Below are 25,506 nucleotides of genomic sequence, written 5' to 3' on the forward strand. Positions count from 1 at the left end.
GGATTTGAACCCTGGTCTCTCAGGTCCCAGTCTCACAATCAGAGGCAGAGCAAGGGGGGTGCGGTGGGGGTGGTCCGCCCCAGGTGCCATCCTGAGGGGGCTGACATTGCTGGGATGCTAGCCCCGCCCCTGCAGACCGCTAGCCCCGCCCCTGGGTGCACAACACTCCGGGAGCCAGAGCACCTAGCTCCGCCTCTGCTGACAGTCTCACCAACTACACCACACTCGTTCTAGATTGTTAACTCAGTCTTGTTGACAATAGCTGGCCGTAGTTCCAAACCTTACGGGGCGATGCCAGGGATTGAACCAAGAGCTTTCTGCATGTAAGGCTGCTGCTTTATTAATTATTAAATTGATTTCTCACAGTTCCCAGGACAGGTTCCAACAATTTAAAACCCAGAATTAAAAGCAGTGAAAACCTTTGCAGGAATAGGGTGGGCCTTGAACATACACTTCTGAAGTGTCAAAGGCCAGTGTAAAGAAGTGTGTTCAGCATTCGTTGGAAACTGTATAGTGAAGGTGCTAGGCGCACCTTTGAGGGGAAGGAGTTCCACAACTCAGGGACTGCCACAGAGAAGGCCCTCTCCCCAGCTACTGCCATACTCCTAAGCATACACATTAACTCCTAGGGGCCAAGGCAATTTCACCCCCCACCCACCAATGTTCGGCTCCACTCCCTGGTTCCTTGTGACGTCACGCGATGTCAAGGTGTCATATTGGGGCCCCTCAATCAACTTGGAAAGATGGTGCCTCTGCTTCTGCGGGAGGTGAAATTAGCAAGAGGTACCCCTCTGCCAATCTTAACACCCAGGATGGGCTACAGGGAAGGAGGTGGCCTTTCGAATATTTGAGGTCTGAGTTGTTTAGTGCTTCAGACACTCAAATGAGCACCTTGAAGAATGGAGCCTGGAAACAAACTGGCAGTCAGTGTGGCTGTTTTAGAACAGAGGTTCTATGATTTCTAAAGGGAAACCCAGCCAATACTCTACCCACTGCATTTGGGGCCAGTTGAAGTTCCCAAGTAATCTACAAGGGCAGCTTCATGTAGAGCTAAGGCCCTTCTCTGGGCCCTGCAGGCCTTTCCCCTTGCACGATTGGTGTTGGTGTAACTCTGGGCTCCTCCACACCATCACAGTTGCTCTTTCTGGTCCAGTTCTTGCCTCTGGAAAGCCTACAAGCAACTCAATATGAGAATTGCTTCTCTATATGAGAATAATAGCCTAGACCTATCTCACACTATACATCTAAGGCATTATGATACCACCTCGTGCTTTAATCGTATGGTGCAAATGTGGCCACACTGTTGTTCCTAGTGGTTGGCATTTAGAGGTATGGTGCCTCTGTTTTCATTGGCAGGGAGTGGCATAGCATGGGTTGCCAGTGCCCAGGGTGGGGCGGAAGCTCATGTCAGGGAGTGTGTGCATTGCCCACAAGGCACATGGCTGCCAGTGCTACTGCTGCTGGTGGCAGTGACCATGCGCCTTCTTGACGGCCACTTCACCACCTCCCAGCTCAGCCAGCCCAAGGGCATTGTGTGGGCATTGGGCCCCGCTGGGCCCCTCTCACATTTTGTACCCAAGGCGACCTCCCCCCCCCCCCCATGCTATGACACTGGTGGCAGGATGCAGCCGTCATGACTGGTAACTACTGACAGCCTTATTCCCCATTAATTTGTCCAACCTCCTTTTAAAATCATCTATATTGGTGGCCATAATTTAACTGCAGGTGATTTAGCTACTTCCTTTTTGTCTGTCCTGAATCTCCCAACCAGATTTAATAAAATAATTAGAAGGAGTTGAATGTGTGGATGGTTGGTGCATCTATTATTGCATCTAGCTTATAGTTACTTGTTTATATTTATTGGTTGTAGAGTTTCCTCAGGGAGCAGGTAAAATTAGAACATCTGTACACGGCTGGAGAGGCAGCAAATTGCACCTGCTGAGTTGCTAGCTTCCTTCTTCAAAATGCACCTGTTGAATTGCTTTCTTTCTTCTTCAGTCGTTTGGATCAGGGGTCAGCAAACTTTTTCAGCAGGGGGTCGGTCCACTGTCCCTCAGACCTTGTGTGGGGGCCCGGACTATATTTTTTTGGGGGGGAATGAACGAATTCCTATTCCCCACAAATAACCTAGAGATGCATTTTAAATAAAAGCACACATTCTACTCATGTGAAAACATGCTGATTCCCAGACTGTCCGCAGGCCGGATTTAGAAAGCGATTGGGCCAGGTCTGACCCCCGGGCCTTAGTTTGCCTACCCATGGTTTGGATAAATCCTTATGGCAATTTATGCTGGCATAGGAGTTTTCCTTATATACAAATCTAGACCTTTTTGCTGAGGTCTCAGAGTTAGAAGACAGAAGTTAGAGAGGTGGGAATGGTTGGATAAATGGGGTTTTGCGGATATCCAGTAAATAGGCTAAATTTCGTTGAGACTAGCTCAGTGGGCTTTAAGAGAAACAGAGGGCAAAGGTGTTATGTGGCAAGTCAATTCTCTGTCAGTGTTTTGATAGGGTATGTGGGTGTGGAGTTGCAGGAAACTGAGGCAAGAGGGAGGCAATGTTGGGAGTCGCACGCCTTATGTAAGAAAGTCGCACCCCTTATGTAACCCAGGGGTCACTGTGCTTTGCAGGAGCAGTGTGATATAGGAATCGGTCACCTCCCCTTTGGAACTCCCTCCCACTAGACATTTAGACAGGCAGCAGCTCTGTATGCCTTTTCAATGTTAGGAAGACAGGAAGCTGTCTCATACTGAGTCAGACCATTGGTCTCTCTTGCTCCGTATTGTCTTCACCGCAGGAGTATTTCCCAGCCCTACCAGGAGATGCCTTTGGGGATTGAACTAGGGACCTTCTGCAAGTGAAGCAGATGCTCTGCCACTGAGCCACAGTTCTTCCTCTTTCAACACTCCCTTTAAGCGTCTTTAGTCTATTCCGCATCTGTGCTGGAATCATTTTAAACTGTGCTTATATGCAGAGTTGTTTTTAAAGACTTGTGCTGTTTCAATGGCTTCCTCCCACAGCACTAACTTGCTGCCTGATTGAGGTTGAAAAACCATGTGTGCTGCCTTGAGCTCCTAGAGGATAGGTGGACTATAAATGCAAATGAGTCGATAAATAAAGTTGAATTTTAGTACATTTCCTTTTCAAAAACCAAGGGAAATCCAGTAATTAAAAGAAAAAGCTGCTGATTTCAGACTGGAGTTGGCTATCTCTGCAAAGCTGATAAAATTAGAAGCTAAGGCTGATGCTTAAACTACCAGAGGTGCCCCATGATTAGTTATGGATGTGGTGCAATGTCACATATTGGGCTCTCATGTAACTTGCGCTCCATGTGCCCCCACTGACCCCACTTCCTTGGTCTTTCAGGCCTTAATCTGGATAGAGAGGATGGAGTGCTTGGCTGAGACCAGGACGCCCTCACACAAACACATTGTTTTGGTCTTCTATTTCCTCAGGAAACACCTGAGCCTTCCATATTTGCCCAAAGAACCCTCCTGTGAGGTGACCCCGTCAACTTGCCAGCTTTGCCTTGTTCTTTCAGTAAAGTCACGACAAACATTTCCAGTCATTTGAGTTGCATTTATTATTCATATAAAAATAATTCGGTACATTTCCCCCCCTTTTAAACCACACACCCCGCCGACAACGAAGGCAAGGTCTACAAAAATAATGACACTCATAAGTCTCTTCGCTTCAATAGCGCTGCATTTTTGAAGTCGTCATAGTCCTGGTCCTATTAAAAAGGACAAAAAGAAACAGGCTTGGCCATCATGAAGCAAGGACATCACAGGAATCGTTTTCAGCAGCAAGAATCTGCTGCAGAATCACTTTTGTCCTTCTGTACTGCATCCACCTGAGGGAGACAAGGAGGAAGGGGGGAGGCAAGAGAAATAGATTTAAAAACAAATTTATGTAACGGACTGTTCATTTCGGTTTGGCACCCCTGCCACCAAATTCAAAGCCATCTCTAGGCCATACCACTTTTGCTTCAAATAACAACACTGAGGGAGGTTAAGCCCTTACACCGCTTGTGTGTGTATCATGCTGGATGCAGCCAGTGGACCATTTATCAAACGGGGTTGGAAACCTCAGGCGCAGGGGCCAAATGCAGCCCTCCAGGACTCTCCAGGACGTGGCACTTGTGACACGTCCAATCCCACACACCATTTCTCCCTTGTTCACTAGTCTTGCTTCAAACTCTCAAAGTTTTCCCCTGTTCATTCCTCTTCCTTCAAAGTTTTTGCCTGTGAACTCTGATAATGCAACTTGCTAGTCTGGATGGGAGGACAGAGAGGGATGTGTGGGGGAGTTTAGAAACTACCAAACCAAGGTAACATTTCCGTGAGAACTTGGGGCAAGCCTGCTGGCTATCAGGCTAATGGCCCATCTAGTCCAGCGTTCTGTTCTCACAATGGCCAACCAGATGCCTGTGGGAAACTTGCAAACAGGATTTGAGCACCAGAGCCCTCTCCCCTCCTGTGGCTTCCCAACAACTGGTATTCAAGAATCCATGGCAAGAATCAATTTTAGAAGTTCTCCAAGTTAATATGGAATCCCAGGGGGGGTAGGATGCAGACGAGAACATACATATTGGAACAAAGTTAGATGAATGGGTGAAACCCTCTCAGTCCTCGTATGAAGGCCTCCAGGCTTGAATCATAAGTATCTGGCAGGCCACAAATGATCCAGATGGTACTTTGATCCCATCTAGAATTTCCACAATTGCACACCTGTATCCCACACTAAAATCCCAGCCCAGCTGTAAACATCTACTATTGATATTTCTATTTGGAGGAAAGCAGAATGGCAAAGACTGACCTATGTCTTTGCCATCCTGGTGTCCTCCAGATGGTTTTGGACCACAACTCCCATCAGCCCAGCCAGCCCAGTTTTAGGATGCAGGGTCTTATGGGAGCTGAAGTCCCAAACATCTGGAGGGTGCTAAGGTGGCAAAGGGTATGGTTGGCAGTGACAGAACTGTGTCCTCTCAGGAGCAAATGAATTGCACCTAACTAGCCACATCCTAGCCTTATTTATTACTTTTTTCAAATTAAATGATATTATTTTCTTATTTAAAAAACAAACAAACAGGGGAGAGAACACACACACACGTCTCATGCCTCCCTTATAAAATTGCCAAGGTTTTTACCAAAAGGCACACGGAGTTGGAAGCAGGTGGTACAAACCAGTCGAGATCCCCAAAGCAGAAGCATGTGGTTAGATTAAAAGGCTCAATCCCCCCACCCAGCCTTTGATGGAGGGCAAATCCGAATAATTATAATGAAGGGGCTTATTTCTCAGACTCTTTCTGGCTGCAGTCATTGGAACGAGCAATGCTTAATAATTCCCTTTCATGGACAACCTGCATATAATTGTGATGTCTTGTTTCTCTATCAGCTGGTGATGTGCCTGTCTTTATGGGGAGGGAAGTGCCTGTAAAGTGGAGGGGGGCACCAATATATTGTTGGGCTAAAACTGCCTCTGTTCCTGGCCACAGGCAAAGCTGGTTGGGGCTGAAGGGTGTAAGGAGTTCAAGAGCAGCTGGAGGACCATAGATTCTCCACCTCTGCAGGTTTGCAAAGGCACAGCAGGAAAGGAAGTGTCCATGTTCCTGTTGGTTGAGGTCATATTCACCCCCCACTACATGGCAATGCTTTCCTTCTCAGGAGTTAAGATGCTACTGATACAGGAAGAGTACACCAGGGTTCCTCAAAGTTTCTAAACCTGCCTTTGGTTTCCGGGACAAAGAGCAGGTTTTGCCCACTGTCAGTTCTCCCAGATTGCAGTCTTGGTCCCTCACTACTGAATCAACCTCTGGGCAAAATCCTACCTTCATCAGAACAGGACATATGAATGGAAATCCTTCATCACACAGCGTATAATTTAAACTATGGAACTTGCTCCCACAGGAAGCAGTGGTGGCCGTCAACTTGGCTGGCTTTAAAAGAGGATTAGACAAATTCATGCAGGAGAAGCGTGTCAGTGGCTGCCAGCCCTCTCAACCTAACCTACTTCACAGGATTGCTGTGAGGATAAAATGGAGAAGGGGAAGAACTGTATAGGCCACCTTGAGCTCTTTGGGGAAAGGGTGGGGGGGTATGTGTATTAATTAAATGCTTGATGAACATAGTTCTGACAATTTTTCTTGTGTGCATGCCTGCCAAGGTACTTTAGATTATTGCGGACTTAAGAACAGAAGTAGGGGTGGCAAATCCATCCATTCCAGTTTCTCATTTTTGCAATCCCTTTCGCCAACATTTCCATATTGGTCTGCAAGTGTTTGCTTTCTTAAAAAGTCACCACCAAAATTCATCAGCAGTGCAGATTCCTCCTAATATACACACACAAGTGCAAAGCAATTCCCCCAAATATAACGCATCTTTGTATGTTACAACAGGAGCAATTGAAGAGCAGGTAAACCCTTGACCATCTTCCTGGTTGGCTGTTGCTGCTACTTTCCCTGAACTGGAGTTGGAAGGGACTTCAAGGGTCCTCTAGTCCAGCGGTTCTCAACCTGTGGGTCCCCAGATGTTGTTGGACTACAACTCCCATCATCCCTGAGCTCTGGCCTTGCTAGCTAGGGGTGATGGGAGTTGTAGCTCAACAACATCTGGGGACCCACAGGTTGAGAAAGGCTGGTCTAGTCCAAGCCCCTGCAGATGCAGGAACCACAACTAACAAATCCCTGATAAAAGGCCACCCAACCTCTGTTTAAAAACCTCCAATTCCACTGAAAGGAGAGATGCCAGACAATCCCTGGAAGACCCACCCACCACCAATTTACAGCAGCTGGCCTTGACACTGGACTTCTGGGTTGTTTGGGGAGTTGAGAAGGAGGAGATGGGTTAATGTGAATGGTCTGTAATCCTTAGATGTTATGTTTCTCTGCTGGTAAGTGGGTGGAAGCATTGCTATGTTTATTGTTGCTAATATTTTCTATTACTTTTTTGGGAGGGGGCTGGTATTTTGTTTTTGTTTTCTGAATATGTTGCATGCAATATGATACTTTATTGTTTTAGATATTATGCACTGTAAATCACTTGGAGACCCTTGGGTGACAATAAACAAATAAGTTTAGTCAATAAACAAAACAACAAATTACTTGGGATGGAGGGCTTCATTGCAAAATTCACAGAAGTGCGAGTTTGGGTGGGGGATGGCTGCATTTCTGGTTTTTATGCATTTGTTCAGAAAGCGCAATTTTTGTAGGATTGCCTTTGAATGTAAACTGAACTGGGTTTCTCCTCCCACCCCTGAGCAGAAGAGGGAGGCCCAAAGGGTGGAAGGAGGTAGGAGGAGCCCCAGCTGAAATCTTGCCCTTCTGGTTGCGGGAGAAAAGTAATCCATGATGTTCAACTGATCAATCAAACGCCTATAATTCTTCATTCCAGTGTATCGTGTGGTATTAAATGCTAGGAATCGGGTGCATGGAGTCAAAATGAAAAAAGGAAACCATTCCCCAATCCTTTAAAACTCCAGCCTTTGCCAGGCGTTATCTGGAGAGGTGGCGAATCAGGCTGAGGAGGAGTGGATAGGGAGAAGGTCCCCACTGGAAACATTGCCATTTATACAACCAAGGTCTCAATGAGGCTTTCATAATAAACAGGCCTTGGTGAAAACAGCCCCAAGTGCTTGCAAGGGCTGCCATTATATTATCTCCTGCAGTTTGTACACAGTGGTCATTACAGATTCATTTGCTTTCCCAAGGCGGCAGGCGCAGAAGTCTCCCTCTCTTTGTCCCTTCTCCGTTTTCTCCCCACCTCGCAAGCCCTCCGTGCTAACCAACTCCCTCTCTCTCTCTCTCACTCTCCCTTATTTATTTTTATATTAGCATCTTATTTACAGTTTGACAGAGTTAACAGTATCCCTTGCAAACCATTCTGTTGGCTTTAATCGGGGGAATAATAGGCGCTGTCTGGAGATGAATAGAGTTTAAGGGGCCAATTGTTCTGCAAAATGGAAGCAGTGGGGGTAATTTATTTATGTGGGCACATGTCGGGAGGAGAATAGGCCAGGGGTATCAGTATGCAGGCGAGGATACGGACGGAATTGAGGGGGGGAGGGCGGAAAACCCCAGAAAACCCTGAGCAGAACAGCCAACAATCCACTCTTCACCCCTCCTCACCCACCCTTGAGAACCAAAGGCCTCCGGTGGCCATGAACTTGAGGGGAATCTAAATGTCCCATTCCCAGGCCCTCTGTACTTCTTGGGGCCACGATCAGTCCCGCCTGTGGGGATGTAGGCCTCAGGCTCCAGATGGGCCCACTGAAGGCCGTCCCCACCTCCCCGCATAGTGATAGACAACATGACATGTCCCTTAGCAACCGTACAGTAGCCAGGGCGCAGCAGGGGTCTGGGAAGAGAGGCAGAGCCCTCACGAAAATACAGGAGGCACCCAGACAATGGCGCAAACCCCTGTCATAAATTACACGGCGGCTACAACAGCCGAGCCATCTCCTCCAACATCTTGGGCAAAGATGTTCTGGCCATTCATGCACTAGCGGCATGGGTCCTTTTTACAGGAGAGCCTCAACGCTCTTTCCTCTTCTCTTTCTCTCCCCTTCTCTTGTAATGCTAAAACCCAACAGGGACATCCAAATAAAGCTGGACGTGGGAAGGTTCAGGACCAAAAAACCAGGAAGAGCTTCTACAGTTAATCTGTGGGATTCAGTGACACAGGATGTAGTTGTAAAGCAACTCAAGACAGCTTTACAAGGGGATTAGACAAATGGGTGGAGGGTGATTCTGCCCAGGGTTCTTTAGCTGCGATTCCTGCATTGCAGGCGGTTGCAACTCTACAATTCTGAGTTTATCTATAAGGCTATCCATGGCTACTAGCCATGATGGCTGTGCACTACCTCCATGGCTACCCCCTTAGACAAGTTGTTGAGAATCACAAGTGGAGAGGGCGCTGCTATTGCAATCAGGCCCTGCCTGTGGGCTTGCCATGGACATCTGGTTGGCCAGTGTGGGAGGCTGGATGCTGGACTAGATGAACCTTTGGGCTAGTAGCCAGGTGTCAGGGAACTGACATCAGAGACACGGGAGAAGGAGAGGGTCTCAGATTCTGCAGGTGAAGGTCCTAGCACAAGGGGGAGACTCAGCTTGGTGGAAGGGGAAGGAAATACGCGTGACACCAAGAGTCCAGGAGAGCAAGGGGAAGAGGAGGTGGAAGGGCTCCGGGATTCTTCCCTGGAAGTCAGTGAAGAGAGCCCAGGCACTCCGCTACCCACGCCCAGCCTGCGCAGGAGATTCCCGCGCAATGAGAGGCGGAGACGATTAGGTGTCAAACAGCTTTTATGCTGGCAGAGGTTTAAGAAACGCCCACAGACAGATTCTGCCAGTGACTGAGGCAGTCAAGCGGAGATGGGCTGTGCAGTCCGAAGGGTTTAACCAGGCAACCAAGCACCCAAACGGGGTCGGCTTACGCACGAGTAACTCCAAACCACTACACCAGGTCTTCCTATGTTCTTATTTCCCAGCCCCATGAAGACTTACAGAATGATGTCACATCGATTTGGTGGGCAGCGGACGCCATGACACTTACACCACTTTGAAATCATCCCAAATATGTAATGTGGATGCAGCGTTCCAAATCTTAGGGCTTATCCACACTTCCTCTGCTCCTGCTGCTTTCCCCCCAGGGAAAACCGCTCTTTAACACACAGTCGGAGCAAACGGCAATTCGCCTTTCCCCTCCATTGTCAGGTGTTCCGATCTATTGCTAAAGAGCAGGTTTCCCCTTGGAAAGGAAGGGGGCAAGAGGAAAACTGCTTGGACCCATGCTTTCTAGGCAACACACAAGCAGAAGTGTGGATGAGCCCTTAGATGTGCTGTTTCAGTGCACACACAACTTTCCCATAAGACCCCCAAGCTGGATCTGCTCTAACAGAATGGAGCCAAAATCTTTTGTGTTACTTTTATGCCACATGCAACGGTACTTGTTCTGAAGGGAAGGGGGGCATAACTTTAGTGACCCAGTGTATGCTTCTCTTACAATTCCTAGCATCTCTTCAGCTCGCAGTGCCTGACTCAGTGCAAGGCCCCGTGAACATATGCAGGGGTGGGGAAAGGCAGTAAAAATTTGAAGTGGTAGACTAGGCTGGGACCAGTGCAAGCTGAGGTGCCATTTCCCACGTATAAAATCCCTGCAAGTAGAGTACTAGCACACCAGGGAGAGAGAACCTAGCCTGCTTCCTGCTGAGCAGGTTTTCCTCTTATGGGAACACTCAAAACCATGCTCTCTCATACTTCAGTATGTGTAGACCAGGTCAAAGGCATCATCGTATGTCAGAACCCATAGTTCAGTGGGAAGTCCCAGGCTGTATCTCTGAAGTCTCCTGTCAGGGTCAGCCCAGGAAATTTTCCTGCTAGAGGCAAAGCAAAAAATGCACCTCCATAAAGGAAGAATAGGCCAACAAGCGCAAGAGGCAGATCTGCTGCTCTCCCAACTGTGTAGAGCCTGCTGTTCTGAGGCCACTGCCTCATGAGTGGTCCAGCCCTGTCGCCAGTTAAAGTGACTGGGTAAAAGCTCTCTCTCTCTCTCTCTCTCTCTCTCTCTCTCTCTCTCTCTCTCTCTCTCTCTCTGCCTCAAAGCAGCTGCCAACTGCCTGACTCAGAACATGTCAGCTTCATGGATCAGTCCACAGAGCACATGCTGAAGGCTTTCCAAGGTTCAATCCCCAGCGGATCAAGTTGAATGGTGGCTCTTTTTAAGAGTTCAGCCAGGCCTGCTATCAGCGAGGGGAAGCAATGCTAAACTAGCCAGTGGAGTTTAGGAGCTTAATCAGTCATCCAGTGTAAAGAGAGGGATGGAGGCCTTAGGGTCATTGTGCTATAGCAACAAATATTAAGAGACACGCTTGGAACTGTCCAGCTTGCAAAGCCTCTCTGCGGTCTTCCAGAAGCCAAATAAATCTATGCAAAATAACAGAAAATATAATTCACTCTCATCACGGCATTCTGCACACAGTTTGGCTCTCCGCCGTGCAATATTTGGATCCTTCTTTGAGGACAAAATGCACACATATATTCATAGATCTCTAGCATAAAGTTCTTTTAAAAATAGGGTTAAGGACATAAGAAGAGCTTGCTGGATCAGGCCAATGGCCCATCTAGTCCAGCATCCTGTTCTCACAGTGCCAACCAGATGCCTGTGGCTGCCCTCTGCCCTCCTGCAGTTTCCAGCAAATGGGATTTGGAAGCACTGTTTCCTCTAACTGCAAAGTCAGAGCATAGCCTTCTTTTAAAGCTATCCAGTTTGCTGGCCATCACTCCCTCACGTGGTTGAGAGTTCCATAGTTCAACTAAGTCCTGTGTGAAGAAGATGAATCTGCATTCAACTTGCTGGTGCCTTCCAGGTGTGCTGGACTACAGTTCCCATCATCCCTAGGTAAACGACTGCAGAACCATATAAATGGTTAGACTGGACCATGGCAGAACCCACAGAGGCACATTGTGGCTCCAACTCCATAAGCTACATGAGGTCAAGAAAAGCAGTTGGCTGTTGTTGGGGAGGAAAACACGAGCGCAGCCAAGTTGTAGGATAGGGAAATAAAATTCCACAGCCTCCCAGGAATACAATGATGCTCTATTCCATAGATCTCAGAGGCTAATCCTCTTCCTTATTAATTGGCATTTGGGCTAAGCTGATTTAAACCTCTTCACCCTGTTGGGAGACGTCCCCCCCCCCCTCCGCAAGAGTTTTCTTTCTTCACTCTCTCTCTCTCTGGCCCAAAAAACAACGCTGTCATCACCACGACACACAATGGCATCTTTGTATGAGGAGTTGGGGGGGGAAGGAATACTGAACCAACTCTGGAACAATTAAGAGTTTTGTGAATTAAGCAGGTCGCTGGCAGTGGAACTGCTTTGGTGGGGCTTCGTTAATCAATGTGCCGTCTACACCGCAGCCCGGTCCTTTCACAATTCCTCCCCCCACCCCAGCCCCGCAATTCCCTTCACCCAGCAACCCTTTGGCCTCCACTCAGCTAACTAACCTTTTGCTCAGGTCAGCCTTTGACAAGCCTACCAGCACCACAGAGGGGGGGAATACCTCTTGTTGGGAAGGGGGTCTGAGCGTGAGCACACACAGGGGGCTTGCTGAGGGAGTGAAGAAGAATACAGAAAGCAGGACTCACTCCATCGACTCTGCTATGGTAGGCCAACTGCATCAGGGTTGCCTCTGTGGGAGAGATGGGAAGCAGAGGGGTCCTTCCATCAGCTTTCTGAAAGCCCAGCTCCATCAGGCACTTTCTAGACCAGCTGGTCATTTCTGGAACAGCCGTTTAGAAATGGATGCCCAAGTTGTGATTTTGATCTTCCTCTTCCCTCCTTGTCCCTTTTCCCTTGTGTGTCATATAGGGTTGTTGTTCTTTTAATTGTAGGGGTGGTCTTGTTTTGTTCGTATGTAAACAGCTGTGGGAGCCATTTTGGCTGAAGAGTGAGCCGCAAATGCTCTGACTAAAATAAATATCTCTCTTGTGTGAAGATGCTATGGACCCAGATGTCTCCTGAAGCTGCTCCAGAAGGTCCCATCAGAGGTCCTTCTTTCCTGCTCATGCCCTGCACTGACTGGCAGCAGCTCTCCATGGTTTCAGGCAGGAACCTCTCACAGCCCTACCTGGAGATGCCAGGGACTGAATTTGGGGACTTCTGCATTCAAGGCAGATGCTCTGCCACTGAGCTAAGCCTTCCCTCACCCTGTAGTTTCAGAACATTTGGAAGGGCATAGTTATTTTATTTGATAAAAAGAAATGGATTTTAAAAAATAAAGAACAAATTGATAGCCTTCCTTCTCTCTCTCTCTCTCTCTCTCTCTCTCTCTCTCTCTCTCTCTCTTTGTGTTAAGGATGGGCAAATCGGTCACTGCTGGTTTCTTTCAGTTCCCCATTTTGCCATTCTTCAATTCAGTTCTCCTCAGTTCCACATCTGATATATATATATATATATATATATATATATATATATATATATATGAATGGAAGAAAAGGGTCCCTGAAAAAATTCATCAGCATTTTTGTGCAAATTTCTTGTAATATACACATTCTTGCAAAGCAATTTCCTCATAGTAATTTTATATTATTTTCAATAACATATGCTTTTATACACATACTTTACCCTGGTAACTGCATTTTTGTAACCATTACCTAGCTGTAATGCACTGTAAAATTCAGCACACACACCACACTAAAGTTAGAAAGGAGTTACATTCACTTGCTTTCTAGACTAGTAGCTGTATTGGCCAGGTTTGTGTGTGCCTCCATCCTGGCTGGTGGGGGCTTATTTTGAATAGATTTGCATAGGACTGGGAATTCAAGTTTGAATAAGCTATAATGAAAAGTGAAGCAGGTGGTCTTTATTCCAGATTAGTTAATCCAGAATTCTTCTGCTCCTGGCTCGTGGCCCTCAACTAGATAATCCTGGAGAGAATGAACCCCTCAAGAGAAAAAGGGTTGCCTAGCCCTGCTCCAGAAGATGCCACCACGGCCGACACAGTCTTCTGAGGAAAAGGGCATCACACCAGCACAGCTGAAGCAGTAAATAGCTTCCAGCCTAGATAATGTTTAGATTAAGGTCTCAGATGCAACATTTCCCATTCACCTCTAGTAATGGAGGGAGGCCTTCTAACAGCAAACACACTGAGTGCTGGTGTGGTATAGTGGTTAGTGTGTCAGACCAGGCCAGAGAGACTAGGGTTCAAATCCCCACTCAGCCATGGAGCTCGCTGAGTGACCTTGAGTGACCTTGGGCCAGTCACCCCCTCTTAGCCTAACCTACCTCACAGGGTTGTTGTGGGGGTTAATTTAGGAGGGGGAGCACCATGTACGTCACCTTGATCTTGGAGAAAATGGAGGGATATGAAATGCATTAAATAAAATAGCATATGAATAACTGAGAGATCTGACCTTCACTAATGTGTCTAATGCTATAAAACCTGATGCAACCTTCTTCCATGGTCTCTTTTGCTCTGCAGCTTGCTGTTTCTTGAGTCAAGCTGTGAATCCTGTCTCCCTCAGAGAGACCCTGAGTGCTCCTGTGGTCCATCAGTCAGACTCGCATTAGTGTGTGGGAAAATCAACTAACGACAGAAGTTTTAGTTAATGACAGACTGAACTTAAGAGTCAGGCAACTCTTCTAGGGTAGCTTTGTAAGTGGTTTGTTGTGGGGGAGGAAGGGAAAGGAGAATGTTAGCCGCTTTGAGACTCCTTAAAGGGAGTGAAAGGCGGGATATCAAATCCAAGTGGCTGGTTCTTGCCTGTACTGTACTAGTCACAAGAGTTGAATGAAACTACCAGTTTACAGCTGTTGTTTGGCTTTTTGGTGGTCCATTGGTTTGTCATTGTCAGATTATATAGGTCGGGGTGGGGGGGGGAGAGAAAAAGAATAGAAGAGCTCTGGAGATAGTCAACCTCATCACACAAAAGTCTTTCACATCAACCACATGATACATGGTGCTACTGTGTCATTAAAACTAGGAACAACATGCTGAGAAGGATGAAGACATAATTCCCTAAAGAATTATGTAGGGAAATGAATTTTAGGAGGCACAACATCTCATTCTTGGAGCACTATGACAATGATGACAAGCAATAATAATAATAATAATAATAATAATAATAATAATAATGCATTTAAATAACTCAGAACATCCAGACTGAAATCAAGGACCATAACTACCTTAAGTCCATCCATTTTAGTCGTCTGTTCTGAGTGGGACTTAGTTGCATAAGACCCAAAACTTTTTCAAGGGAGAAGAAATGTTACCACACCCATCACTAGAAATTTCATAGGCACTGCTTTTCAGCCATTCCCCCTGTGTGAGTTAGGGGTGAAGGAGAGAGCACATGCCCTCTTCTACTCAGAAACTAATTATTGTTCTTTGTCTGTAGGAAGACTCCATTATTCCCCATAACAAAATACTGTTTTCGGAAACACCTGGAGGAAAACCAGGGCTCATTGGTAGAACATCTACTTTGCCCGCAGAAGGTCCCAGATTCAATCCCTAGCACCTCCAGGCAGGTCCAAAGGGAGCCACTGCCAGTCAGTGTCAAGTTGTACTGAGGGATATGGACCAAAAGTCTGACCTGGCATGAGGCAGCTTCAAACGCTCCTCTGGTGAGCAACAACTGAGCACTACTTCCCCTAGAACTACTCTGCTTTCGAAAGAGGTGCAACGTACAGACTAACATCAAAAAGAATATATATATCAAAAAAGAATATATATATATATATATATATATATATATATAGAGAGAGAGAGAGAGAGAGAGAGAGAGAGAGAGAGAAGAATGCTCAGGCTAGTAGCTTGTGTCACTTTGCCTGGTAATCACACCATCGGATGTGCCTGTGTCGTTTTGTGAAACCGTCCAGCCACAACAACCCACACCAAAATAATCTTCTTTTTAAAAGCAGATTGAGTTGGTGCATGTAGTGTTGCTCGTATGTGGGCCCACACTGGACAATTCATGAGGTAAGTTCTGAACTGTGCAAATCCACCAAAATCTGTGACACATCACCAGTCATGTTGCTCAAGACCTGTGTGAGGGTCCGCCATTTTATAGATGCCAGCTACCTAAAATGGTGGTTCGTTCGCTCTCTTTCTCTCTTTCTTTCCCTTTCTTTCTCTCACACACAGTTTGTTTTCTCTCACCTCACACCCTCAGAAGGAACCAAAAGGAAGGGGGAAAGAGCTCAGGAGGAGATGAAGGATTGCAGGAAGTGGTTGGGGGAGACAGTAACAAATGCTAGGATACACACTGATCCTGACAGGCCTCTCTGTCTTCCACAAAGAGGCAGGGGGGAACTGGTTGTGTGTTAAATTCTTCACTGTTTGGGGGGGGAGCAAGCGAAGGGGGGTAACTGAAATCTTCCCTTTTGTCTTTGCTGAAATCCCTCTCCCCAGATCGCCCGCTTTGACTTTTCCCACAGAGGTAGCCAACAAACCGGGAATGCAAATGATGTTCATTATGCAAATGCATGCAAATCAGGTTTAACTATTAAAAGAAAAGGAGAAGAGATGGGCTTGGAATGCCTAATGAGAGGGGGGGTTAATGCCTTTGCTCTCCACCATGATCGTGGTGAAAGGAGCTTGTGTCTGCCTTTGGCGTGAGTTCTGCTGCTGCCGCTCTTGTGATGAATTATCTAATCCCCCCCAAATCCTGAGCAAACCATTCCCACCACCGCTTGCCTCTCACAAGGTACCCTCCCTTCCTCCTGCCACTCCCAATCTGGAACAGACTGGTCATTAGGAAGGCGCACCAGGCAGGCGGTAGCGCCTCTTTCTCTACCCCCCCCCCCACCGCAGTCTGCTTTGCCAAGGGAGACTCATGCGCAAGCGCATAGGTGGAACATGATAACGGACCCGGGCAGTGGCAAGGAAAACAAAATGATGGCCTGGGATTGGCTAGTTCTGTAATTAAAATGCGTCTGCAGAGAGAAAGAGAGAGAGAGAGAGACAAAGCAAAATTAAGCCTCGAATTCAAATGGTAGCCACAACCAAAAGAAGACAGGACGGCTTGGCGGTCAAACATTGACCGCGTCAGTTTAACCGTTAAAATCTGCACACAAACCAAACAATCGTGATGGGAGGCCTAATTGGTCCTGTCTAAACTAGGCTAGAGTCTCAGGGCCTCCAACATCTTTGCAGATGGAAATCAGGATCTGTTTGGAACACTTCAGTGTTCAGACCAGATTCCTTCCATCCTTGACACCCCCAATTCTTTCTGTGCCTCCCTGCCTGATTTCATGGGTTCTGCAGTTGCTTGCCTGCCATTGATTTAAAACCCAAGATGCCAATGGTCCTCAAAAAAGCCGCCAAACGACTGTCACGTGGAAGATGGAGAAAACTTGTTTTCAGAACCTGAAACCAATGGATTCCAGTGATAAAAAAGAGGCTCTGACTATATATTAGGAAGAACTTTCTGAAGGCAAGAGCTGTTTGACAGTGGAATGGATGACCTCAGAAAGTGGGGGAGTCTCCTTCACTGGAGGTTTTTCAGCAGAGGTTGGATGGACATATGTCAGGGCTTCCTTAGCTGTGATTCTTTAACTGTGCAGGGGCAGGTTGGACTTGTTGAACCATGGGATCGCTTTCCAACTCTACAATTCTATGATTCTACATAGAGCAACACTATTTTGTTACCGTACTTCTCCTACATTTTTTCCCCTCCTCTTTGGGATCTGAGCCTGACAATCTTTTCGGAAGCAATATGATTTTTCTTTGGAATGATGAAGGGTCTGGCACGACAACCTCTAGGCTAATTCACAAGGCATCAGGGATAAGGTGGACCAGGAACCTAGCCATCTCTTGAGAAGTCCTTGCTTTAGCCAACCTGCTTCCTCTTCCAGGTGTCTTGGACTACAACTCAACATCAGCATCAGGATCCAGCCTGACATGAACTGGTTGTTGCTGTAGATGAGAGGCATTGCCCATCCTCTCAAACACAAAAGGAATGCTTCTTGAGATGGCATTCAAGAATACAAATACAGTGGTACCTTAGGTTAAGTACTTAATTCGTTCCGGAGGTCCGTTCTTAACCTGAAACTGTTCTTAACCTGAAGCACCATTTTAGCTAATGGGGCCTCCTGCTGCTGCCGTGCCACCGGAGCACGATTTCTGTTCTCATCCTGAAGCAAAGTTCTTAACCTGAGGTACTATTTCTGGGTTTTCTGCGGCCACCTTTTCATTTGATCAAAATCTTTTTAAACAGATTAGACAGTTTAGGGTGTGTTCACATGACAGCTTATTCCACACCCAGTGTGCTCCCGCCACTGGTTTTCCCTTGGGGGCCCCTGGTTGGCCACTGTGAGAACAGAAGGCTGGATTAAATGGGCCCTTGGCTTGATCCAGCGGCCTCTTCTCGTGTTCATATAAAGCACCCTGTTTATACCCTGCACATCTTGTGCAATTTCATCTTGGCTTTAGCCACCGCTCTTCATCTCAAGGCTGGCATCCACATTTGGTAGAGACAGGCAGCTGCCCAGGACCCATGGAGGGCTCAAGAGCCCAGCAGGATGAAGCCTTGGACGGAACGCCATCGCTAATCCGTTATCCCCGCCAGTCACCTGCTGGATTAAGGATTCCAGAAACGGCCTGAGCAGCACTGCCTGGATTAATGGTGCACTGGGTGGATTTAAAGACCGTGCAAGTGAATGAGTGATGTGCTCTTGCTGGGGAACTGGCGGCTGCTTCGCATTGCCACCTGGAGGGGATTTCAAGCCTCTTCCAATTGCGGGGGTAGGGGGGGCATAGTCTCTCATCCTCCTCACCAGGAGGACAAAAATACCTAATAACCTAGCCACAGTTCTTTACGTCAAATAAAGAATCCCCTTGAACAGAGGGTAGGGTGGCAAACGTAGCCACAAATGTTTCTGCCCATAAGGAAAGGCAAGTATATTTTGTTCCCACTCCAGGATAATAAGAACGTAAGAAGAGCTTGCTGGATCAGGGCAATGATCCATCTAGTCCAGCATCCTGTTCTCACAGGGGCCAACCAGATGCCCCGATGGGAAAGCCACAAGCAGGCCCTGAACCCTCTCCCCGTCTGTGACTTCTAGCAGCTAGCATTGCTACTTCCAGCCATGGAGGCAGAGCACAACCATCAAGAGGAGTAGCTGTTGATAGCACACTCCTCCATGAATTTGTCTGTCTTTCCCAAGGCCTTGATAATAATAATAATAAAAATAATAATTTATTATTTACACCCCACCCATCTGGCTGGGTTTCCCCAGCCACTGGGTGGTTTCCAACCGAATATTAAAAACAACACAGTGTCAGACATTAAAAACTTCCCTAAACAGTTGTCTTTTAAAAGTAAAATGGTTGTTTATTGCCTTGACATCTGCAGGGAGGGCATTCCACAGGGCAGGTGCCACTACTGAGAAGGCCCTCTGCCTGGTTCCCTGTAACCTCACTTCTTGCAGCGAGGGAACCGCCAGAAGGCCTTCGGTGCTGGACCTCAGTGTCCGGGCTGGATGATGGGGGTGGAGACGCTCCTTTAGGTATTAACAAATTGACAAATGAGTGCCCTCATTCTTGCAGGTTCCCAAGCTCCCTTGCTCTCTCTCTCTCTCTCTCCCCACTTCTGCTCTTTACATAATTTCTCCAGCCTCTTTAGGGGCACTGAGATGAAATCTGCAAGAGCCATATATCAGAATGGTGACCATCACTGCCTCCCTGTGGGACAAGCTTTTGAGTTTAACAATAGCCCTTTGCTGCAGGTTTACCTGAAGTGCTTGAAATTACAGCTGGTTCTTCCAATGTCCATTCCGCACCTAGCTATTGATGATTTGAATGCGAGTCCTGCCATGACAAAGAGATGTTCAGCAGGAAATTGGCAAAGGCAACCACCACCCAGTGGAAATGGTCAGCTAGCATCTTTTCTTAGACCAGCCTTTGTCAGTGGGCAAACCAAATTGCTTAAAAACTGCTCCAAAATCCTACGACCAAAGGCCCATCTAGTCCAGCTTCCTAAGGGCAACAGGTGGTAGTGATATGGGGGGGGGGGGCTGTGGCTGCTCCCATATTGTGGGGTTCCTTCTTTGTTATCCTTCTGTTGGCAGACCAATGCCTTTTCATTCATGAAGGCCTTTGGAAACCAAGGGGCAAAAGATGCTGTCCACTGGGCTGCTGCCAGGGCAAACTCTCTTTTAATTGCTTGTTCTAGATGTGTTTTCATTTTTTAACTGTTTTTCCCAACTAGTTTCATTTTATTAATTTGTATATTTGTTTGCTTGCTTGTTCATTAAATGTATTTATATCCCACCTTTCTCCCAAGTTGGGATTCCTACATTTAAAAACGTCATTATAAAATACAAACAAACATGTCACCCTCTTATTCTGGGGGTAGTAAGCCCAGCCACTGCAGCTAAGAGTCATTGATAGCCTTATCCTCTAGGAATTTGTCTGAACCCCCTCTAAACTATTCCAAATTGGTGTCTCCCTCTACATCCATAGGAAGCAAATTCCATAGTTTAACTATGTGCTGTGCAAAAAAAGTTCTTCGTTTTGTCTACCCCGAATCTCCCAATATTCAGCTTCATTGGGTGATCCTGCTGGATTACGATAATATGAGGAGGGATGAGAGAGAAAGTTAATTTGGTTCACATTTAAAGGCGAACCTACGTAATTCATGCTTTCCTAAATGATAAAGAGAACCAGAAAACAGCCATGCTTCGAAATTTACACTTCTCTGAATTTTATCTAGTGCAGTTCTCCAGTACAAAAACACACTTACTGGGGTAAGCTGTGCATAAAAATGCATATGTTGGTGTAAACAACACACATAATAACATATCATGCATTATATTGAGGGAAATGTCTTTACAAAAGTGTGTGCACAGGGCAAAACTGCACACAAACTTGTGTCTCTTAGAAAAAATTCACACAAAAACGCTCATGAATTTTCAATATGACTTTAAAAAAAAAATATTCACAAACTGATGCAGAAAAGTGAAGGGCTGAAATTCTGATTAGAAAACAGGAAAAACCCAAAATGGCAGATTCACACACCCCCTCACTATGAGAGATGGTGGGGGACATTTTTACACCCCACTGTCATGTGATTCACCTTTCTTCCCCCTAATCAAATAAGCTGCAGGTGTTGTCATCTTTCCTCATAGGAGTCACTCCATCCCCTTGATCATTTTGGTTGCCCTTTTCTGAACCTTTCCCAGCTCAAAAATACCAAAACAGTAGTCCAACTGGGGTTGCGCAGCACAGACAACCATTGTCAGAAAGTAACAGTAAAGACCTAACTATTTGCAAGAAGTTTTGTGAGATGCCAGCATGCTACTCCTGAAGAGGTGGTGGCTCGAATGGCTTTTTATTTTAGTTTAGTTTATTGCAATTTTAACTATTTGCAGCTTTTTCAACCTGCTCTTTTAATTGCAGTTGTCGGCTTTAAAACTGTTGCACCCCTACCCTGAAATCTTAGGATGGAGCTCAAGCTAAAAGTATCCTCAATAAATTGCAATCCTTCTTTGAAATGTTTATTTCACCCCTCCCGTTTTTGGCGACGACTTCTGCAAATAAGATTGTGCAGGTCTACGCAGCCAATCTGATGCCACATAGAAAGTTGGGTCATGTGCCTATGAACATGGACTGCAGTGGAACATACATCTGAATACCCACAAACAGGGTTCCACTGTGAGACAGTGATGGTTTCACAATGCCTTCATGCATAAGGGAACGAAACCAGCCAATCAGACTCCACTCTATACATTCCCCTACATGTTTCCACTCAACCACTTTGATCGGTGAAACTGGTACCGTTACAGGTGCCACATAATACAGTGGTACCTCGGGTTACAGATATTTTAGGTTACAGACTCTGCTAACCCGGAAGTAGTACCTCGGGTTAAGAACTTTACCTCAGGATGAGAACAGAAATCGTGCGGCAGCAGCGGGAGGCCCCATTAGCTAAAATGGTACCTCAGGTTAAGAACAGTTTCAGGTTAAGAACGGACCTCCAGAACGAATTAAGTTCTTAACCCGAGATACCACTGTATTCATTCCGCATTGGTAAGACCTTCAGGTATAGGGCGGTATAGAATAAAACAAAACAAAACAAAACAAAACAAAACAAAACAAAACAAAACAAAACAAAATAAAATAAAATAAAATAAAATAAAATAAAATAAAATAAAATAATAAAATGGAACTCAGTCGTTTAGTGTGGCAGCACCTAAATTTGGAACTCCCTGCCTTTTGAGATCAAGCTGGCGCCCTTCACTGTACTCTTTTCAGGACCTGCTAAAAATATTCCTGTTTGGCACCCTGTCAACCCTCCCCTCTTGACATAGAAGTCAACTCCTAGGGGCCAAGGGATCTTTGCCCCCTCCCATAAAATATTTGATGGGGCCCACCCCACAAAAAAGTTGATGAGCATTGTTATTCAAATTTTGCACGTGCTCCACACCATGTGATCGATTATGCAGGGTGGGGCTTACCTGCCCCCTCCCACAATATTTTATTCAAGTTGGCACCCCTGCCTCTTGATAAGCAGCAGCGCCTTGTGGTTTTGGAAGACAGAAGAGAATTGGAGCCCCGACCCCCATGCTGCCCCCCCAGGCAGAGGGGGTGGCTGGGCAGGCTCTCGCTGGCTGGAGGCCTCTAAGCTGAGGCTGAGTGGGGTGTCTCTGGAGAAAGCGGAGTTTGGACTAGTTGTCCTTCAAGGTTAACTAGTCCAAGTCTGTGACTCTCCAGCGGTGCTTGCCTGTTGTCATTTTGGTGGCAAGGACTTTTAATATTTTTATTCCATGCATGCTATGGTTTTCATTGTTCTGCTGTATGGCTGCTGCTTTTGCCCTTTTGTTGTTTCTAAAGTTTGCTCTTCATACTATGCACACTTTTCAATAAACACAGGGCATTTTACAACAAAGAAAAGGTGTTTCCCCGGAGCTTTAAAATTTCTAAGACATGTGGAAAAGAAGAGTTCACTTCTCAATTAATACACTAGCCTGGTTGTTGTTGTTGTTGTCGTCGCTGCTGTTTTAAAATTTAACTTCTGCAGAAATCAGTCTGCAGAGTTACACCAAGAAAGAGAAGAAAAAGAAAAGAAACGGAATGTTTAAATAACCCTCTTGGAAAGCAAGGGAGGGAGAGTGGGAAGACAATAACATTTCTGAAGGCAGAATGCTGAGATGGAGGAGAGTCGCTGCGTTTACCCAAGAGCCACGCTCCTTAGCAAAGCGCAATCCACACGTCTTTCTCCAAACCCTGCAGTCTCAACAAAAGCGTCTTTCAAGGTTTTCCAGATGCAAGTGCTTTAGCTCAATGAGCCAAGCACACCCACACACTTCCGAGAGAGGCCAGCGGCTAGCAGGATAAGACAAGGGGAAGAAGAGGGCCTTTCTGTCAACCCCTCGCTGATATCACCGCAAGCAGGAAGACCTTTCAGTGTGGGCATTACTGGAGATAAAAGCAATGATAACAACAATAACTCTTATGCTCCACTTTTCCTCCGAGGAGCCTGAGATGATGTACAACAGGCATAGGCAAGCTCAGCCCTCCAGATGTTTTGGGACTACAACTCCCATCATCCCTAGCTAGCAGGACCAGTGGTCAGGGACGATGGGAATTGTAGTCTCAAAACATCTGGAGGGCCGAGTTTGCCTATGCCTGATGTACAAAGTTCTCTCCCCAGCTCCATTGTATCCTCACAATGACCCCATGAGGGTATATTAGGCTGAGAGGCTGTGGCCGGCCCAAGGTCACCCTGTGAGCTTCATGGCCAAGTGGGGATTTGAACCCTCATCTCCCAGGTCCTAGTCTGACACTCTAACCACTGCACCACACTGGCTCTGGAGGGGGCAGAAGACCATCTCCCAGAATTCACCCAGCCTGGGGGCTGTAAGGGTTAATAGGGTGTGTGGCGGCAGCATCCCCAGATATTTGGGGACCCAACTGGTCCATCTGGCAAGACAGCTGTGCAAGGAAAGGCATGAGCAGGCTCTCCTAGCTCCTCCATCCTTCCCTGTCCATGGGAAACCTGGATATTGTGTGCATGTATGACAGGAATGTATTATTGAACCAAAATTCTGGATCCGTGTTTTCATGGTTATTTCTATTGCCCCTAAGCAATCCTTGCAGCCTAACCCAAAACTTGCATTCCCCGCCCTGGACTTTAGCTCAAGTAGTGCTAAGGGTCATAAAGAACTACGGTGGTCCCTCTGTTTAAGAACAGCCCTGTTTAATGTTGTCTGGGATGTGGCCTTATCAGAAAGTTTCACCGGCCACAGAAGGGTTCTACAAGGAACTTCCAAAAGAGACAAGTTTGACATGGTGTAGCATCCATTAATATCTTATGTCATTGGCTATGAAAGCGAGTTCCCATTGCCCACTACTCAGAAAAATATTTGGAAAGGTTATTTAAGTAACTGATGTGTCCAAAGCCCAAATAAGGGCACTCTTGTATTGTTTAGGTAACACAAGTCATGATACTGGACAACAATTTAATGCTTTTTTGTGAAAATTCAATGAAATAAGCTTGGGGGGGGGGACTGTTTGGAAACCCCCCTCCCCGGAACCATTTGGTGAAGGTTGGGCTATAAAAGTAATAATAATAAATTATACAAATATCTGACCTGTCTTATCCTGCTGCCCTCAGGATCTCACTAAACTTAACATAAAATCCAATATATCATATTCTTTATCACTCCAGAAGTACTTCAGACTATAGATAAGGCTATATTATGCATTATTCTACATGTAATTTCAAATGTGTTTTTGTATGACAGAGAAAAATTAAGCTTGAGATTCATAGAAATCTCTGGATTCAGAGGCCAGCAACTGATTTAACGTTCCTTCCCCTCCTCCCCAAATTCCAATGGAATAGTTGCTTACACAAGCCACCTTATTTCCTACCCCTCTGCAAACAAATATTGTTTGCAACTGCTTGCTTTACAAGCTGAACAAATGCAGTTTTGTGAGTGATCGGGGGAGGCTGCTGAGTCATGGTTTCTGGACATGCTACAACTTGAATCTTCATCACCAGGAGGATCCAGGCAGGCTTAAGGCCCCCAGAAAACACCCCCAGGCCAATGTCAGGTGCTCTGCCAACATCACATCTAATAACAGCCAGGGCATAATCAGGGCGACATATCTGGCAGCAGAACTATATCTCTAAGATTGCCCAAAGCCACAATATTTGCCACTTGAGGCTGAGACGGCCATAATGAATCAGGATGATGCCTCAGGCAGGTCACAAGGTCGAATTTGAGTATAGGAACATCAGAAGAGCCTGGCTACTGGATCAGGCCCAAGGGGACCCAGTATCCTGCTCTCACAGTGGCCAGCCAGCTGCCCCAATGGACCTCAGCGTAAGAGCCTGCTCCCCACTTGTGCTTCCTCCCTGAGGCTGGAGATGGTAAGCCTCTGAATATCAGCAGTTGAGGGAGCATATAGCCATCATAGCATCCCTCCATGAATTTGTCTAACCTGCTTGCAAAGCCATCTAAATTTGTGGCCTTCTCTACCTCTTCTGGGAATAAATCTCGCACATGTCCGTCTGGGGCCTTGAATGTGTGAAAACAACTGAACTGTAGTAGACTTCCACTTGCAGCCATGCCACTACACCAGCCTTTCCTAATCTGGTTCCTCCCAGATATTTTGCACCACAATTCCCATCAGCCCAAGCCACCAAGATGCCCAGGTTGTTGAGAGCACAGCCCCTGGGGCTGATGGGAGTAGAAGTTCAAAACATCTGGAAGGGAAAAGGTTGCGGAAGACTGCTTCACCTCTTCTTAACTGCACATGTGTGATTTAACTGATGTAGGATCCACAATGAATCATCTTTGCTGATGATTTGCAGAGGGACATGAATTCAGGCAGCCGGCTGCCCAGATTTTTATTTTCCCCTCCCACATTACTGGAGCCAAAAGGAGAAGAGGGGGGAAAACTAGTTTCAGATAAATAAATATACCTGCTCTTAACTCACACCGCGCACACAAAACATCCCCCACCCCTCAAATGTTGAGAACAGCATTTCCATTCAATGCCATGC

The 25,506-nt window shown here is 46.5% G+C and overlaps 1 long non-coding RNA gene across 2 annotated transcripts in view; it reads right to left on the reverse strand.

The window, feature by feature from the left end:
- Window positions 1-3,558: 3,558 nt before the first annotated feature.
- LOC114586779 (uncharacterized) overlaps window positions 3,559-25,506 on the reverse strand; it is a 29,572-nt gene continuing 7,624 nt past the window's right edge. For both annotated transcript variants that reach the window (XR_003704182.2, XR_003704181.2), the window contains exon 3: window positions 3,559-3,853. This is a non-coding gene — a long non-coding RNA (uncharacterized LOC114586779). The remainder of the gene's footprint in view (window positions 3,854-25,506) is intronic.

Source organism: Podarcis muralis, chromosome 16, assembly GCF_964188315.1.
Source record: "Podarcis muralis chromosome 16, rPodMur119.hap1.1, whole genome shotgun sequence".
Lineage (NCBI taxonomy): Eukaryota > Metazoa > Chordata > Lepidosauria > Squamata > Lacertidae > Podarcis > Podarcis muralis.